This window comes from Pagrus pagrus (assembly GCF_965226575.1).
Source record: "Pagrus pagrus genome assembly, chromosome: 23".
NCBI lineage: Eukaryota > Metazoa > Chordata > Actinopteri > Spariformes > Sparidae > Pagrus > Pagrus pagrus.
In genome coordinates this window covers 19,060,340-19,066,883 of record NC_140205.1, presented here as the reverse complement: position 1 = coordinate 19,066,883, position 6,544 = coordinate 19,060,340, and the positions used below count along the sequence as shown (strand labels likewise).

General features: G+C 39.8%; 1 protein-coding gene across 6 annotated transcripts in view; it reads left to right on the top strand.

The window, feature by feature from the left end:
- The first annotated feature begins 410 nt into the window (after positions 1-410).
- Positions 411-6,544, top strand: part of cmah (cytidine monophospho-N-acetylneuraminic acid hydroxylase) — a 32,232-nt gene continuing 26,098 nt past the window's right edge. For 3 of the 6 annotated variants that reach the window (XM_084345231.1, XM_084345228.1, XM_084345233.1), the window contains exons 1-2: positions 412-628; positions 3,590-3,739. The gene's annotated coding sequence lies outside the window, so the exon portion shown is untranslated. Of the gene's footprint in view, positions 629-3,589; positions 3,740-6,544 lie in introns of all 6 variants that reach the window. The other 3 variants (XM_084345232.1, XM_084345230.1, XM_084345229.1) reach the window with 2 other exon arrangements.

The window sequence follows — 6,544 nt, the reverse complement described above, 5'->3', positions numbered from 1 at the left end:
AATTTGTGCATTCGGCTGGCGTGATGATTAAAATGAGAAAAAATAAATGTATAACTTTATTTAGTAGAGAATATACAAAAAACAAGATCGGGAGTAATTATACAAACATATACAAGTCAATCAACAGTGATGGAGATGATGTTACAGCTGAACACATGCAGCAGACAATATAGATGTGTATATATATGTGTTAAAGGTCCTATTTGTAAGAAAAGAAACACAGCCAGGAAGAAGCGTTGCCTGCTGTTTGGAGGTATACTCCTACTTGTTTCATTCTTGACCGTTTTTCTTGCCAAAGGGCAGAGGAAGCTCCACCCGGGGTCAGCACATTCTTCAGCACAAGTGTGAGACCGTTAAAAGTGAAAGCAACTGCAGATAACTTTCTGCTGAAAACACAGAGGCTACAACAACTTCAATGCTCTGACAACTAGATGACAGAATGCCGAGTTTAAAAAAACAACTAAAAGGTTGGATGCTTTTGTAAAACACATTATTGGATTATTACACAGCAATTGTTAAACATTACATAAATATCAAATCAAGTATTTGATTTGCTACAGACCGTCAGTGCAAAAGGAAGAGCTCTTCAGACGACTGCTGAGACACGGGACCGGTGCTTAAACACAGGGTAAGTTTCTCTTTACATGCCATAACAATGGCATGTATGGGCTCCTTCCTCTGTCCAGCATGGCTCAGCAGTCTGTATGCCTGCGGCTCACATCCTGTAGCCTAGTCCTTATTTGTTTGTTCATAACCGACTGCGGTGCAATTATTAACGAGAAGTCTGTTGAAATTGTGACAACATGTTCTCCTGTGCTCTCCATCAACATAAATTCACCAGGAAAGACTGTCAGATAGCAATAAAATGTTAATAGGACATGACAAACAGAATTAAAGAAATATATTATTTAGTCCTGTAAGAAATGCAGCAGTTTGAGCCATATTTTGCTTTCAAACCAAGTTCACCATTCTCACCAGCTTTTGTATATTATGAAACAAAGTACATTTTGATTAACAAAAAAAGCACTTATGTCCTAAGGTCATTTTATTTTATATTTGCATAGATACACGCAGCTGAATCCTTGCTAATGGAAAAAAAGACCAACATGAAAAACGTATCGCCTAAATGGATTTATGACACATTGGAAATATACTCAGCTGTTTTCACTCAAACACTCAAATATGTAAATGGCCACCAAAATAGAAAACTGCAGGATACAATGTGCTGGAACGGAAATGAATAAGACATTTTAATAGGAGATATCCGTCTGCCCAATACACACGCACATTTACACACACTTCAACTCCAGCACCGCACTAACTTCTTTATCAGCTTATCAGTATGTTTTACCCGCAGCCTCAGACTTACGGTTTAACCGCTCCTCTTTGGTCAGTTATATGAAACCACTGGGTTACCACAGCCACAGGAAGTGTATGTGTGCATCCAGCTCACAGTTCAGTACTCTGCACAACAGTGTCTCCTGTGGGGCTAGTGACAGGCCGTCAGAACAGGGCCGGTGCTACACATTTTGGGGCTCTGGGCCAGATTAGGATTTGGTGCCCCTAAATTGCAGTTTCTCTTATCTGTTAAACACTATTGTGTGGTCACCTGGGTTTTTTTTTTTGCTAATGCTGCAGCTAATATAAAAGTATATTTATGGTTCCCATTATGTATAATTCCTCATTGACATGTGCACTTTTTTAAGCCCCTATGTTTAATCCTGTTTTTGTAATGCACTCAGATATGGAATTTATTTTTTATTTTTTTATTTCATTTTCAGATAAATTTTCATCAAGCATATAACCATGATTATAACCATATAACAATATAACAACATCACTGCTTCCTCAAACTTTCTGATTATGCGCAGGTTTATGTGACAATATTTGAGATATTCAGTGTTGTATTTGACTGTATAATTCCCTGTTTGTGAGCACTTCTGCTTTGCAAAGAGAATCCATCCAATCCAAAGATTGTTAATCCAGAGTTGATCACATTGTTAATTGTGGCTTGTGGAGGTGTTGGTTCACTCTTCTTCAATGGCGACGGATAGGTCCATTATCAGGTCCGCTATTCAGCATTTTTCCGATTATCAGCATCAGTGTTTTTTTGTCTGATTACTGATAACATAAATTAATTTAAAAATGTAATTTTTTGGCTCTGATGCAGCATCCTCTCTCTGTCTGTAGTCACCACTCTGTGGTCTCCTAAATGTCCAGCTCACAACACTTTCTGATTGGTTACACTTCACAAGTTAAAACTTATTAAGACTGAATAATCAAAATGGGCAAAGTAAAACGTTACTAGAGCCATCAAATAAATGTAGTGGAATGAAAGTATAAAAGCAGCAGAAAAAAGGAAATACATGAATAAAATACCTCAAAATTGTACTTAAGTACAGTACTTTGACTATGACGTAGTGAGGATCTCAGGCTTTCTGTAATACCTTCAATATTTATTCTCATTCCCTGCTGAGTGAACACATGTAGACATGAATTCTTACAGCCTCTTTTGTGGCTTTTGTTCGGGGAAGTGACCTCTTTAAATGTGCATTTGGCACATATAAACCCCAAGCACTAACTTTATTTTCTGCTCATGTTCAAAACATTCTGCATATTCAGAATATCTCACACGTATCCTCATAAAGCTGTTTCACTGACACGGTAAGTGTGGGGAAGTTTCCATTTCGGAAGTTCTGTTCGACAGTTAGGAAAAGAAGAAAATGCTTTGTCCGTTGAACACAACAAAAGACAATGTACAGACCATGTACTAAGCTTTGAAATACGTGTTATTCCATCCAAAAAAAACATTCCTCTTCCTCTCTGTTGTTCGGGGACAAAATGCACCATGATACCATTGCAAGAGGCTTCAAACTCTTAGTCAAGACTTAGCCACCTCTTGAATTCATACTTCCAAAAGATAGGGGGCAATATATCAACAGAGTAATATGCTGCTAACTGTAGCTGCCATTAGCTAGTTAGCTCAGTTAGCCCTGCTGTAAGCAGTCTTGACTGGAGTCTTGGAGTGGTTATTCGAGAAAGGACAGGCTGGGGCTAGCTGGTTAGCATAATAACTTCAGTAGATATCTTTGCAACACAATACGTACGTCTTTGACATAACATCAAACCTCTTATTTCTTAACATTCTGATGATACGTTTTTGTTAATTACCAAATTTCTTGACCTAAAATCCTTACACATTGCGCCTTTAATCAAATGATCCTCTTTGCATCTGTCATTGAAAGAAATGAACTCTTCACAGATGTTTTTGCGATCCACACGGGTGGATCTGGCCTCATGAACATGACATAAACTCACATGCTTCAGTTGAACCTGGACAAAAGCCAGGTCTTGAGCTTCTCACTATCTTCAACTGGCACATGTTGTAGAATGTTGGTAGCCTCCTCACAGGACTTGTACTGTATATATGTTTTGGCTCTGGGTGATTGTCCAACATGTTGCAGCACTCCACTGCAGTACTCTATTGTTGTGTAGACGTGCACTGTGTGCTTTGGTGTTTTATCTAGAAATTAGTAGTTGGAATTTCCTGGATAACAAGGGAAGTCCCCATTTCCTCTGCTTTTCCAAGGCAGCTACTGTGACGCAGTCATTTGGAAAGCTAGTGACCCCACATGACTGTATGTGGCACAGAGCCCTGCGACCTCACTCAGTCACAGCAGAACCAGGGAGGGGAGAATAGAGTGAACAGCCAGGGACAGCTTTGAACGTGGACGTTGCCGTAAGTTGATGATACTAAGTACTGTTATTGTACTGTTATATTATACAAATGTTCAGGTTCATACTTTTATTTGGGGGTCCTAGTAGAATAGGTTTACATGCCTAAATTGTCAAAAAACACATTATTTTTCTCAAATGATGTGTTGCTGCAGCACCCATTTTCCCGTAAAAAATGTAGGTTCCTTGTAGCTGCTTTAGCTAATGGTCACACATACAATGGCTGTGTCCAAATTCAGGAGCTGCAGCCTTCAATGACCTAGCCTTTGCGGTCCACGAGGGCCGGGTCCTTTGGACAGGTCTTTGAAGGCCTCGTCCACCATTGTTAAATGGGATGGTCTAGCCTTCGGGGTATTTCCTGGTTGCCTCACCAGATGTTCCTGCCCCTTACCCTTACGTCACGATTGTGAATGAAGAGATGCATTAAAGTCTGTTTTGGTTCAAATCTATCAAATGTGTACATTTATTTGTGTGTGAACAAAAATTAACGACAAAATGTGTCAAATCTAAATTGAATCATTAACATTACAAAATAAACATTAACCCATTAGTGAATAACAACTATATTTACCATAGCATTACCAGCGTCACGTATTTTAACTGAAAGATGAAATTTGGAGGTTTTGAAGTTTAACATATCTGCCGTTGGATGTTCAAATGACTAAAAACCGAGTATAAACCCATTACTTAAATTTGAATGTCATGTCTGCGCCACTTGATGTCTCCATTTTCTCTTGCTTCCTCTACTGTTTCGGGACTGAGCAGCGGTGCGCAAAGAATCTTGGGATATGGGAGGCCGCGAAGGATAGTAGCGGTGCGTCCTCCGAAAAGAGGGAAGGCCAGGCTGAATTTGTGGGCTGCGTTTGGAGGAGCCTCTGAATTTGGACAGCCTTCGTGCAGCGTTGTGACATAATTGGCCTTCAAATGCGCACTTCGTGGGCTGCAGCCCCTGAATTTGGACACAGCCAGTATGTCTGTCTATACATAGAACACAAACACACACACACACACACACACACACACACACACACTATACCTACCAGCTGGACATGGGTTGAAATAAATAATTTGAAAAATAACCCAACAGCCTTATACTTTTAACTGAATCGATGTCCCATTGGTTGCCTCAACCAGCAGAATATGGAGCGAAGGGTTACATCTTGTGGTTCCATTTCTCTCTGATTAAGCTGTAGGCTCTGTTGGATCTTCATTTAAGGTTCTAACCCTGTTTGTGCGCTCAGTCTTTTCAAACAAACAAACAAACAAACAAACACACAAACAAAAAGATGTTACCTTAACAAATTAAAAATACTGTAAATAGGGCTGACAAAATAAAAAAGAAACACTCTTCAAAATGTCCTAAAACTTTACAGAATGTAAATTACAATTACAAAAAAAATGCATCTTCATGGCTAATTAGTGCCAATTAGCAGCATGTTGAAAGAGGTCTAACCTGCAGCCAGTGTTAGCTGTTTAAAATATTATCCAGTTTCAGCAAAAATGGAAAAGTTAGAAATCTGTGTTTCAGTACCGGATATCAGATGACTTTCCACTACAACAGCAACAACAACCTCCGAGCTAACAATGGCAAGTGACCCCAACCAAATGGTACAAAATTTAACAAGCTAGCAACTGTTAACTTTTCTTGCACGGGGATTTAGCCACGTTAATACCAGGGCTCGCATCCCCACATTCAAATGTGTAGCAGTCCCATTGTGTAAGACTTTCTGTTTTTTTGTTTTGGTCTGAATCGTCTGGACTGATTGCAGTGGATTCAGCTCACCTGTGTCCACGTTGGGAGACTGACTCCTAATTTATGATTGGAAGCAGCCTGGGGCATTCCCCTCCCAGCCAATCAGGGTGTGACGATGCCATTTTGTGAAGGCTAAAGAGGGGTGGTGAATGGCATCCAGGTTGGACTGGCTCTCATTCTGAATCCATCCATGACACACTGCAGACCTCGTCCCTATAGATTGCCAGCCAGAAACTCTGGTCTGTTTGGGCCCATGTTGAGATTTCTTTGCTGCCCCATTTTGGTCAAGGGAAATTGTGTTTATTCTTCAGCCGAGTTCAGTGACCGCAAAAGTCACCAGCCAACTAGGCTACCTGCATCAGGGCCTTCCTTATCTGTGCTTGCCTTACAAATAGCCGGACGCCTTCAGGTTTTATCTTGTTTGTTTATCTTAACTGAAGCCTGTGAAACCCAAGCCCCTATACACCTTCTGTGTGTCATACTTTATTTCATCTGGGACCTGAGAGCTTGTAAAAGTTGTTTCATATTTCAGTTTGATGATCCCCTGAAGAGGCATTTGTTATCCAAGTTTGACATTTAGGTTGGGACTGGTTTGTCAGCATTTTACAGCCAGTACCGCCCCAAATGTTGGCACTGCCTAAGATGAATGTGCTTGGATTAAAGATACAATAACAAACCGGGTTGTTTTCTCACCTATAGCAGAATGATAATGGGTGCAGCCAGACCTTTCTACTAGCTCTGGTACACTACACAGCTACACTAGACCAGGCAAAAAGCTGCCCCGTGACTCACTTTGAATGACCGCCCCCTCTGTTGCATAAGAAGCAGACGTGCATAAATGAACAAGAAACTATAGAAATAATTAAGCTTGTGGAAATAAATATGTAAATGGAAAATAATACAGGAATACATACAGGAAAAAATGAAATATTTGAAACTGAAAAAAAGGATATCAAAATAGAAAATGTAATGGGGGAAATAAGTGAATTAATACAAAGACAAATAAATACAGAAGCAAATTAAAACAGATATATCAATTTATGTCACTTTTTTGTT